The sequence below is a fragment of the Lepidochelys olivacea genome, assembly GCF_965140295.1.
Source record: "Lepidochelys olivacea isolate rLepOli2 genome assembly, chromosome: 11".
In the NCBI taxonomy this organism is placed as follows: domain Eukaryota; kingdom Metazoa; phylum Chordata; order Testudines; family Cheloniidae; genus Lepidochelys; species Lepidochelys olivacea.
Window position 1 is genome coordinate 46,298,893 of NC_140421.1, and position 12,493 is coordinate 46,311,385.

General features: G+C 40.6%; 1 pseudogene across 1 annotated transcript; it reads right to left on the minus strand.

Moving 5' to 3' along the window:
• Window positions 1–10,768: 10,768 nt before the first annotated feature.
• Window positions 10,769–11,167, minus strand: LOC311528154 (ferritin heavy chain pseudogene; annotated as a pseudogene). The gene has a single exon. The product of its transcript is annotated as a ferritin heavy chain pseudogene (transcript).
• Between the last annotated feature and the right edge of the window lie 1,326 nt (window positions 11,168–12,493).

Below are 12,493 nucleotides of genomic sequence, written 5' to 3' on the forward strand. Positions count from 1 at the left end.
GAGCTCCCAGTGTGACACTGTGGCCATGCAATCCTGGGAGGCATAAACAGGGGAATCTCAGGTAGGAGTAGAGATTTACCTCTATATTTGGCACTTGTGCAACCGCTGCTGGAATACAGTGTCTAGTTCTGTTGGCCACAGTTCAAGAAGGATGCTGATAAATTGAAAAGGGTTCTGAGAAGAGCCACAAGACTGATTAAAGGATTAGAAAGCATACCTTATAGCAGTAGTTTTCAAACTGCAGGTTGCGACCCAGTACTGTGTCGCAGAATGTATGGCACTGGGTCGCGGCAGCTCTAGTCAGCACCGCCGACCGTGCTGTTAAAAGTCCTGTCCATGGTGCTGCCCGGCTAAGGAAGGCTAGTCTCCATCTGTTCTGACACCGGGCTGTGCCCCGGAAGCGGCCAGCAGCAGGTTCGACTCCTAGGCAGCGGGGCCACGGGGTTCCATGCACTGCCCTCACCCTGAGCACCAGCTCCGCACGCCCATTGGCCAATGAGAGCCGGGGGAGTGCCTGCTGGACCTGTTGCTGGCTGCTTCCGGAGCTCAGTGTGGTCTGCGGTGCCAGCACAGGCAGAAAGCCTGCCTTAGCAACCCCACTGCACCGCTGACAGGGAGCTGCCCGATGTAAGCCCGTGCCCCAATCCCCCCCCAGCCCTGAGCCCTCCCAAACCCAGAGCCCCTTCCTGCACCCAAAACCCCTCATCCCTGGCCCCACCCCAGAGCCCCCTCCCATACCCCAACCCCCTGCCCAAAGTCCCCTCCCACACACTGAACCCCTCATTCCCCGCCCCACCCCACAGCCCTCACCTCTGCCCCCAGCCCTGAGTCCCTCCCATACCCCAAACCCCTCATCCCCAGCTTCGTTGGGTCATGGGCATCAACAATTTTCTTCAAGTGGGTCGCCAGAAAAAAAGTTTGAAAACCACTGCTTTATAGGATGACTCAAAGAACTCCGTCTATTTAGCTTAACAAAGAGAAGGTTAAGGGATGACTTGATTAGTCTGTAAATAATGGGCTGTTCAGTCTAACAGAGAAAGGTATAACATGATTGAATGTCTGGAAGTTGAAGCGAGACAAATTCAGACTAGAAATGCATACATTTTTGACAAAGAGGGTAAATTTACCAAGGGTCGTGGTGGATTCTCCATTACAGATTATTTTAAAATCAAAATTAGATGTTTTTCTGAAATATATGCATGTGAGCCGGGTGGGCCTTCCACCTAGATGTTAGCATGATGACAGCCTTGCCTAGTCATTAGGGGATAGGGGAACCCAGGCCCTCGCACTCCACAGGTTCTGACCCCCAGGCCCTCTTGAGCACCAAAGGCAGGAATCCACTCCTGACAGTTCAGGCTGTCCCCTGGGCCTCCTCCGACCACTCCTCCAACCTTTTGGGGGCATATTGTAGCTGGTGGTTGTCCCTGGTGATCCGGTCCACAGGTCTCAGCAAGCTAGGGAGTCTTGGCTCCATGTAGCAGACTTCCCTGTGGGAATGCCTTCCTGGCATAGTCCCTCCACAGCAGCAAATACAGGTCTGCCTCTCTCCACCCACCACCTTGCTGGGCTGAAGAGACTCCCTTTTAAGTCCCTCCTTCCACTGGAGCATGCCTAGCAGGCCTATGGAGGTGGAGCTTCCCAGGCCCAGAGTTATTCCTGCACCCTTACTCTCCAATGTGGGGTTTATCCACCCTATCACAATGCCCTAGGAATTATTTTGGGAAGCTATATAGCCTGTACTATACAAGAGACCAAACTAGATGATCATAATGTTCCTTTCTGCCCTTGGAATCTATGAGTCATGTTTATGAGGCACACTGCACATTGGATCCTTTTATTCCCTCCTAAATGCATTCCTTTAGTGACAGGCCCAGCTCCCTGCATCTCGCTCTGGGAGGAACCACACTGTCCAACCACTTTCCCAGAGACCCAATCCCAATTTCCCAGCTCTGTTAATGCAACAGGCTTAACTATGTTTGGCCTTTTTACTGTAGGGACCTGTGACAGCAGATGATTAAAGCAATTAAAAAACAGTGTCTTCAGAACAAAGCACTATTTACTCATTCCCCCAAAGGTACGAAGCTTAAAAGGTAAAAACACCAAAAGTTTTAACAGGCATGGGTCTGTCTTACAAAACCTGGCAAGCAATGATATGGTGTTAAGGTCCGCTCAGCCCTGCTAACCTTCTTCTCTAGCTGAGGACGCAAGCTTAGGTCGCAAGCTCTCCTGCTCACAGCAAGTTCTCTCTGTCTCTGAGCTCCCTTGCCAGCCTGGCAGTTCTTGCTGGTGCTCCCTGGGCAATCTCTGTCCATTTACTCAACTCCCACCTTTTTCTAGGCCTTGACATCCTCTAATATTTCATATCCTCCTTTTTGATCTGAGATTTAGCCTTGGGATGAGTAAGTAGTTCTTAGCCTGGTTGGAGCCAGGTCAGGGGTGTTCCCCAATAAAGAGCTTCCCCATTGTTTCCTCAAGGACTTATCTGTCTCACTGTTTTACTTTCCCTGCTTGGTTCCTTTAACAAACTCCATTTGCTCTAACTCCAAAGTAAAGCATCATAAACACAAAAAGGGATCCCACATTCATAAAAATAGCTACTTCCCAGTTCATCACACCCTCTCCAAACTATTTCTAGTCTTGTGTGTGGTAGGTGAATTGCATGAAAGTTGGTCTTTCTGTCCATTACATAAGGAAATACAATTTAATAATTTGTTTCCCCACTTGGGGGATGACCATAAGTGAGTGGGCTTCCAACTAGCAATGCAGGATTTCTTATGAACTTCTCACATGGTCTTTCTCCCTTCCCATAAAGGCAAAAGGACAGACATATTACTGGTGAGGAAGCCAATCTCCTTTGCTGCTGTAGTGTTCACTCCCACTGTCCTCAGCACAGAACAATCCCAGAACACATGGAAGCAGGAGCCTTGTGCCTCTGCGCAGCAAAGACTATGAGGAGGAACCAAGTACCATCTCAGAAAATTTTGTCCTTACCTGTAAATTTGTCTTTTCACAATAGAAAATCCATGGCTGTAGTGTACACTCCTTAGAGAATGAGAGGAAGACTACTTTTTTTTAATCAGCTTGAGAAAAAGCCCAGCTGACAAATTCTACTCTGATTTACATTCGTGCGAAGTCTCTGTCCAATACCATTTTTAGATCCTTCAGTGACAGCTTTTCAGATTTCTCTTTTCCCTTTAGGCATATTTTTCTCCTGAAAATATTTGACAGTTTAGCAGTGGCATGGCACAGACTGCTTGTCATGTCACAGCTGATGAGACAGTGACATGTCCATCACTTCACTGACATGCAGCATGCAACAGGCTAAAAATCCTACTGATTTCTTTTGGAACTTAACCACTTGATGCCAGTAAACTTCAATTGATGACGGGCTAAGCACAGGAGCCTCAATTCAGTCTGTGTTTGGCAAGTGGATCAAGGTATCTTAAATCACCAGAAAAAAATATATTTTACTTATCTCCAGAAGTAGGTTTGTAGCTGTTCATCTAACACTGACCATAGGTAGGAATTGCCATATTGGATGAGAGTACAGCAATCTCTGCATGTGATCTGTGTCAGATTTTCTTCTCACTTACACTTGTGAGAATCAGGCAGTAGACTCACTGAAGTCTGTGGAGTTTCACTTGTATAAGTGAGACTAAAATCATGTAGCCCCCATCTGCATGAATAGTGCAATATCTGGAAAAATACTCCATAGCCAAACCCACAGCACAAGATGCAGGCAAAGGAAGATTCAGATTAATTTCCACTATCCTGCTTGCCTAAAGAGAATCACCAACACTTGGCAAATTTGCCCACATATCCTACTGAAAGTAGGATTTATTCCTTTGGCCCAGTACTTCTCTTTTGGGGTTATGGACATGAGTCCCTGAGTTAAACACAAACAATATCCCTCAGATCCCAGGCTGTTTAAATTATACGGTATTCTCCTATGTGCTGTAGTAAAGTGCAACCCAATTTGAGACCATATAGGAAGAGATTAGGTCAGGGCATATTTTATGAAAGAACCTAAATATAGCCAAGGAGTACAGTACCACCTGTTGTATATTGCATGGAGAAGGGTGAAAAATATCCCAGGGCTAGACCACGACCAAACAAACTGCTCTGAGTAAGAGGCAGCTCGAGGAACAGTGTATTATGTGCTAGGTGCAGACCCAACAGAGTTTGCTCTCCTGGAGCAGGCCAGGAGGGAGACTGTGATTTGAATTGCATCATTATCTAACCTCCCCATTCCCCTGCTGCTTCAAGGAGGGTGTAAATGGTGATGGGGGTTCTACCTGGTGTAAAACACACTGCCCAACACGCTGGCATGGTTATGCCATGGAACGTTTTCCCACCCACCAGCACACTGGCTTTGTGGAGCCTGCTTCTCCTCCCACGTGTCTACTCAAGATTTGAGTAGCTGACTCAAGGAAGTAAGAGGACACCTTGAGCCCCCTTACAGCCCTTTGCCAACATGCCACAATTTGGTCCCCAGTAAGTACAGTATTTTACTCAGATTTTTATTCTGCCTCTTGGTATGAAACAAAAATCAAACTCTTTCTCAAATGGTTTTAAAGGAAGTTTTTAAAACATGAAGGAGCCAAAGAAAGTGAGGAGATTTTTCTGGAGCCAATTTATTTTTAATTCATTTTTACTACCTTGGTATTTGGGATTTTTAAAAAAATCTATTTGAATTCAAAGTCCTTGAATTAACCCCTTGGAAACACTGGCATTTTGTTTCCAATATCTTTCAAGTTCTCAGTAGTTTAGATTGTATTCAATGGCTTTTGGGGGATTATAATGCACATTTCTGATAATACAATATATGCATGTATCATCAAATACTAATTTAATTGTAATTAAAATGTAAGATCCTCCCAAAGATATACCACTGCAAACTGTTCTGGATAATATTATTTATTTGAATGTTCAAAAAGCCTTTGGCAAAGTCCCTCACAAAAGGCTATTAGGAAACTAAGTAGTCACGGTGTGAGAGATAAAGTACTGTTGTGGATCAGAAACTGACAGAAGCAGAAAAACAGAGTAGGAATAAAAAGTCAATTTTCAGCATGGCAAAAGGTTAACAGGGGGATGTCTCCCAGGATCTGTATTAGTCCAGTACTGATTAATAGAATTATTAATAATCTGGAAAGGGGTGAACTATGAGGTGCAAACATTTGTAGATAATTAAATCATTTAGGTTACTGAAAACCAGAGAAGACTATGAGGAACTTTTGAGAAACCTAACCAAGTTTGTTGAACAGGCAATACAATGGCAGATGAAGTTCACTGTTGTCAAGTGCAAGGTAATGCGCATTTGAAGAAATAATATGAACCACTCATACACATTGCAGGGTTCTGTATTAATGGTTACCACTGCAGAAAAAAGACACACACATCATTGTGGACAGCAAAAATCTCTGCTCAATATGCCATGGTAGACAAAAAAGCAAACCAATTATAAAGAAGGAGAGAGAAAATAGTACTGAAAATATTATAATGTCAGCCTATAAATCAATGGCATGCCATCAACTGAAAAACTGAGTTTAGTTCTGGTCACCGTATGTCTAAAAAGATACAGTAGAAATAGAAAGACCAGAGAGAGGGTGGGATGAGGGCCAATAAAAATGATTATAGGTATGGAAAGATTTTTCTCTGAAGAGAAATTGAAAAGATTGGAATTGTTTTGAGAGGAGATGAATAAGGAGGAACATGACAGGGATGTAAGCAATGATGAATGGTATAAAGAAGGTAAAACAGGCATTCCTATTGATCCTCTTTCATAACACAAGAAGACATTAAATGAAAGTGAAAGGCAACAAATTTAATCCAGATTTTTTTTTAAAAAAATCCTCATTGTGTAGTTTATTCCATAAAAGTCTACAAGATTTCTTGCACCTTTTTCTAAACATTTGGCTTTTTAACATTTAATTAATTATTTAGAGATAATATGCCTCTAAGAACAGAAAAAGGAGGGAATGAACTTGCCAGGAACAGGGGAGGAGGTGGATTTAAAAATCAAGGCCAGGGTTAAAGTGTAAAATAAATGTGTCGCTCAGACTGATAATTTCACATATTGGTGACTACCATCATCCAACTGATCTTGAAAACTACTCCGTTTCAATTGGAATACAACTTATAGGACATTAAAATGTTTGTCTTAGTGTTATATTTTCCATGTAAAGTACAGTGACTGCAATTATGGAAATAAGCCCTCCTATAAATAGTGTGAAACAGAGACGGCTTTTGATGACATATGCAGAAAAAAGAAAGTAGACTTCAAGTTATGGTTTTCTGACCTGTTCACTAAAAACAATCATTAGCTCCCAGCACATCTGTAATCAAAGTAATGCGGACCACAGAGTGTGGCACCCATCCTCCACCAGCACACTGACGCAGTCTCATCGTGTTGTGTACACTTTTTCAATTAATGCTAACTCTAAATTATTCCTGGACAGCAAGTTACAAAATTGCACAAGTAAAAATGTCAGATGGCAACACCAAAACACAACAATCCCAATGAACATTTCTCAAGGTGCGGATATCTATTTTTTCACCTTTCTAGTACATTTCTCATTAATCTTTATAAAAATGTGTAATTTTCCACTTCAGTGGTTCATGTGTTATACCATACATCACAAAAGACATTCTCTTATCTACCATGTACATTTTTTTTGTTTTGCAACTTGATATTCCAGTAGTAAGAATATGAATATATTGTACTGCCCAAGTGTTGGGAGAAAAAAATATGTTTGAGGTATGGTGATGAGGAGCACCACAGAAAAGCTGGTATATGTAAATGAAATAAATATTTTAATATTGTAATAAAAATATGTGTTCCAATAAACTACCTTAAATCACACTAACACCTAACCCTAAATTATCAGCTACAAAGAGAATGACAACTGAAGATATGTATAAGGAACTAAAATATGAAAAAACAGAGATGGAAGATCCACATTTCAAAACAAAAGGATAAAATTAATCTTTGGTGTAAACTTGGCCCAATGTTTTTAGGCCTTTGTCTGTACAAGAAAAGTGGCAGTAGTTTAACTAAATTGATCTAGTTAAATCAGTGCAAGTTAAACTACATCAGTCTAAAAGATTTAAATTAGCTTAGGTGTATTTACATAACTCGCTTGATTTTAAATCAGGTTAGTTAAACTGGTGTAACGTTGGGGGTATAAACGAGGCCTCACTGAAGGAAGTGGGGAAAGCACAAATCCAGACTATTTTACAAAACTCAGCCAAATATTCAAATGAACACAGATGGAAATGAAGCAGAAAATCTGAAGCCTATTATACCATCACTAATTTGGCTCTTCCTTTTTGTAGACTAAGGCCCCAATCCTGCAGCTTGTTCCAGGCCAGACCCCTGAGTCCAGTGGAACGCCACTGATGGAGCATACAATACTCTATGGAGCATGTTCATATTGAACAAATTGCAGGATTGGAGCCATTGTGCCTGCCACATTCTTTGCTTGCTGAGGAGGTGGAAGACCTGGGTGCAAATCCCTGCTGCACATCAGGCAGAATGGGGACCTGAACCCATGGCTCTCACATCCTAGCAGCCTCCTCTATCCACTGTCTATGAATCCCTTTTTCAGTCATCTAAACTCTCCACATGCACTGCACAGCAAGCTTGTGCACCTAACTGGGGTTGTGAATGCCGCTCGGCAGCAGGGCATCTAAAAGGCACTGTAATGTATAGACAAAGCCTATGAGCCCCATTACAGTGTCAATGTCTTTTATCCCAACTAAAGTGTGTGTGGTGGTGGGGGAAGTATGGCAACTACAGGCCAACTCTCCCTAATCCAAACTTTTCTTAATATATACTTTTCAGGATGCATTTTGCTGGGTGTGCACACTCCTAGGTTGAATACATGGCTGCATCTACTTGAAGAATATACTTTTCAGGATGCATTTTGCATGTGTATTTTTGGTATATGTTTTTCTTCCCCATCTTTTGGATGGTTAGCACACTACATGTGGCAGAGAAAGAACAAAACAGTAGCTCTAAAAATAGGTCACTAAAATGACAGAATAAACTATAACTGGAGCAGGAGCAACAATCTAATGAGAGTGGGAATGCTGAACAACTCAAATATCAGAGAGGCAGGAATAGCAAAGTGGCTAACCACACAGAAGCCTGATTCAGCTTCCATTTGATTCAATGGGAGACTTTTCAATTAACTTTAGTGAGATTTGAATCAGGCTCCAAGGCAGAGAGGGAGGCGTGCACATTTCCAGTTATGTGGGGCAGGGAAAAATGCTTACCATGGGTCTTAAAAGTAGGCAGATATTTTTCAAATTAAACCATGTTTAGGAAAAACAGTAAAGGTTCTATTGCCCAAAAAGTTAAGCACCAGATTCTAGTTCTCTTAACTAGGATTGAAAGGTACCTTTCTCTGTGAGTCATTGCAATGAAATCAATCAGATCGTTCAGGAAGTAAAATACTACTCAATGTAAGCATGGCAGAATTTGTCCTTAGATGTTTTATTTTTTAAAAAATATTGCAGTTATTTTGCTGATGCACATAAACATCAAGAACAGAAAAGATCTTTTAATATTAAAAATTACCGAATCAGAATGGTTCCTTTAAAATATAATACTGGGATTATTAATTTGTGTAATGGGTGCCCAATGTACAGGATAGGCACCTCTCAAGCTTTTAGTTTTTTTCAGCTCTATAAAACATTTAATTTAAAATAGGGTTACCACCAGATAGGCCCAAATGTGTGTCTTCAACTGCATATCCCAAAATGTCAGTTGGCAGCTGTTTAAGTATTAATGCAAATAGAAGTAGTTTATAAGGCTATGTATCAAAAAACCTATCCTTTAGAATGGGAAAGTATATTCTAAAACAAAAATAATTACTAGTAATAATTCTACATAATAATTCAAAGTGGATGTGCTGTTGAAATCAACTACCAAAAATCAAAATGGTGGTTGAGGCATAAAGCACCTCCAAAGGCACAAAAATTACTGAAAAAAGCCAAAGGCACAAAAATTATAAAGGAAAAATGCACATTTCAATTAAGCAAGTAAGCAGCAATTATAGCAGTCAAGTGAGCTAAAAACCTATTAGCATTTCACCTACATGCCTGTCAATGGTATCTGAAGTGGGAAAAACTTGTGGGTGTTCATTTTGCTTACCTGCCACAAGCACTTCTTAGTTAAAAGGTGAGTTCTCTCTCTGTATCCTTGTGGTTCTGGGGTTCACTTTTGTTTTTTAAATGTGGTGGTTTATTTTCTCCCCTCAGAGAAGTGGTTGATCATCATTTAAATTTTTTACAAAGATGTTCAAATGGAAAACAGATGAAATAGACATTAAAGGTTTTTAGAGTTAGACTCAAGACGTGGCAATTTTTTTAATGGCTTCAGTTATTTTAGCCTTTGAGAAACAGGTTTTACCAATGCATACCAAGGGTTCAATTTGCTTTTTTTTAGCAGTTTGTGGAAAATGCATGATGATAGTCATAAGGAGCAAACAGGAAAAGAAATTCCCTGACTCTACTCACAGCCAAATTATAGACTTGCTTAGGGAAAATATATAAAAGAAAACTAAAAAAAGGCAGAAAACCTAGGAAGTTACTTTAGCTTTTCTAGTTCACAAAGTAATATATTCATCATGTCACTTTCAACCCAGTGAACACCCCAAAGCATTTCTTTAATGTAGAGTTAGTTTGCATTACCCTGATGCCTTTGCATTGGAAATCAAAAGTAATTTTTAACTAGTAAGAATATATTTAAAAAAATCCTAGTTAACGTAATCCTCCAAAAGGAAAACAATAGTGATTGAAAATACATGTAAGGAAAAGTTTCCCTGTTTTCTGTACGTTACTAGATAATAACAGCAGTCAGTTACCTTTACTGATAAAATAACACCACTGAATGACTTATGTCAGATTTATGCTTTAAAATTCTTTGACGCATTATGGTTTGTTTCAAATCTTTTTCTGTTCTAAGAAAATGTGTCAGTTTGAGAGTTGTAAATAAAGTTTTAACTGTTGCCTTCCTTTATATTCATAAAGCTGCACAAAGAAACTTATTGATAGGGATGCACTTAAATCTTTTTTGGAGTTATGAATAAATACGCCACCCTAACCAACATTTTTTTTTTTTGGTGGTGGGGTCAGATGTATAATTAGCTATTTTAGAAGGTTCGTTGAATTCAAATGTTGAGAAAGGAATCATTCTCAAAATCCAAAATAAATTAAATAGGACACTTTCAGGTTAAAAATCATGCTTTGGCATACAGATCTCCTTATCTGTAATATTAACAATTCTTTGTTGCAAGAGAGACTTTTCAAAATCCAATTTACTTTGAAACACGTAAGCAGTATGTTTCTTTTGTGCAATGCAGAGTAGTTATAGCTGTGCAAGTCCCAAGATATTGGACAGACAAGGTGGATGAAGTAATATATTTTATTGGACCAACTTCTGTTAGTGAAAGAGACAAGCTTTCAAGCCACACACATCTGACTTGAAGAGCTCTGTGTGGCTCAAAAACTTCTCTCTCTCACCAACAGAAGTTGGCCCTATAAAAGATATTACGTCACTCACCTTGTTTCTCTATTTGTGCAATTTATTGGGCTTGGACTGAACTAGAAAAGCCCTCGAGTCAATTTCACTTGTCCATGCAGTAGCACAGTGCTGTAATGTTTGTTGTTCGAACAATACAGGAATTACTTCAATATTAACCAGAACAGTTCTGAGTAAAATTTTTAAAAATTCTTGATACATTTTTATATTAGGGTTTTGAATGATTTTTAACAGCATCTAAAGTTTGAATGAGTGAGTTTCAATGAAGTCACACAAATGAGGGTCATTCTTGTCAGTTGCCAGCTTGTGCAGATGAAGGAGTGACTGGTTCACATTCTTTTCCAGGTGCAAGGCACACTCCATTGCTGTCAGCCCATTCTCCCAATCATCACGATCTGGTTTCTTGATGTCCTGCAAAAAGATGCGACCGCCCCTCTGGTTCTGCAGCTTCATGAGTTTTTCAGCATGCTCACACTCCTCGTGGGAATGGTGCAGGAAATACTTGGCAAAGTTCTTTAGAGCCACATCATCCCGGTCAAAATAGAAAGACATGCTGAGGTACACGTAGGAGGCGTAGAGCTCCAGGTTGATCTGGCGGTTAACCTGGTTAATCTGGTTAAATTACCAGTCAGTTAAGTACTCAGATACCTTAATATGATAGTGATTTGCATAGCATGATAGCCTAAATAGAATGGAAGTGTCCCCGTATTTCAGCAATGGTTTTCAGACTTGAGGATGGGGATCAAGAATAGTGCCAAGAAGGCAGATTTACCCAAAAGAGTGACAAAAATTACGTTTAGAGGGCAGAACAGTGGTCGTCATGGCAGCCATGAATTCCAGAGACAATCCAGAAAGAACTATCATCTGTATGGACATTGAATTCATTGGGTGCTTTAAACTGAGGTGCCTGCACTATCAGCACAGCGAGCAATGGGAGAAACTCAGCAAGGGATTTTGGGGTACAGATGTGCCAGCTGTACCCCAGGGCTGAACCCAGGTACTAGCCTAGGACAAGACATTCAATTACAATTACCATTTTTGGAAGGTAACTTATTGCACGCAAGTTTAGATACAAAAAAGATGGTGTCATAAATATAAAGGGAAGGGTAACCACCTTTCTGTATACAGTGCTATAAAATCCCTCCTGGCCCGAGGCAAAACCCCTTCACCTGTAAAGGGTTAAGAAGCTAAGATAACCTCGCTGGCACCTGATCCAAAATGACCAATGAGGGGACAAGATACTTTCAAAGCTGGAGTGGGGGGCGGGGAAACAAAGGGTTCTGTCTGTCTGTGTGATGCTTTTGCCAGGAACAGATCAGAAATGCAAGCCTTCCAATTCCTGTTAAGTAAAGTAAGTAAGTAATCTAGCTAGAAAATGCGTTAGATTTTCTTTTGTTTAATGGATGGTAAAATAAGCTGTGCTGGATGGAATGTATATTCCTGTTTTTGTGTCTTTTTATAACTTAAGGTTTTGCGTAAAGGGATTCTCTATGTTTTGAATCTGATTACCCCATAAGGTATTTACCGTCCTGATTTTACAGAGGTGATTCTTTTACCTTTTCTTTAATTAAAATTCTTCTTTTAAGAACCCGATTGATTTTTCATTGTTCTTAAGATCCAAGGTTTTGGGTCTGTGTTCACCTGTACCAATTGGTGAGGATTATCATCAAGCCTTCCCCAGGAAAGCGGGTGTAGGATTTGGGGAGATATTTTGGGGGAAGATGTCTCCAAGTAGTCTCTTTCCCTGTTCTTTGTTTAAAACGCTTGGTGGCGGCAGCATACGTTCAAGGACAAGGCAAAGTTTGTACCTTGGGGAAGTTTTTAACCTAAGCTGGTAAGAATAAGCTTAGGGGGTCTTTCATGCAGGTCCCCACATCTGTATGCCATCTATACCCCAGTGTTGAACCCATGTACTAGCCTGCGACAAAACATTCAATTACAACCATT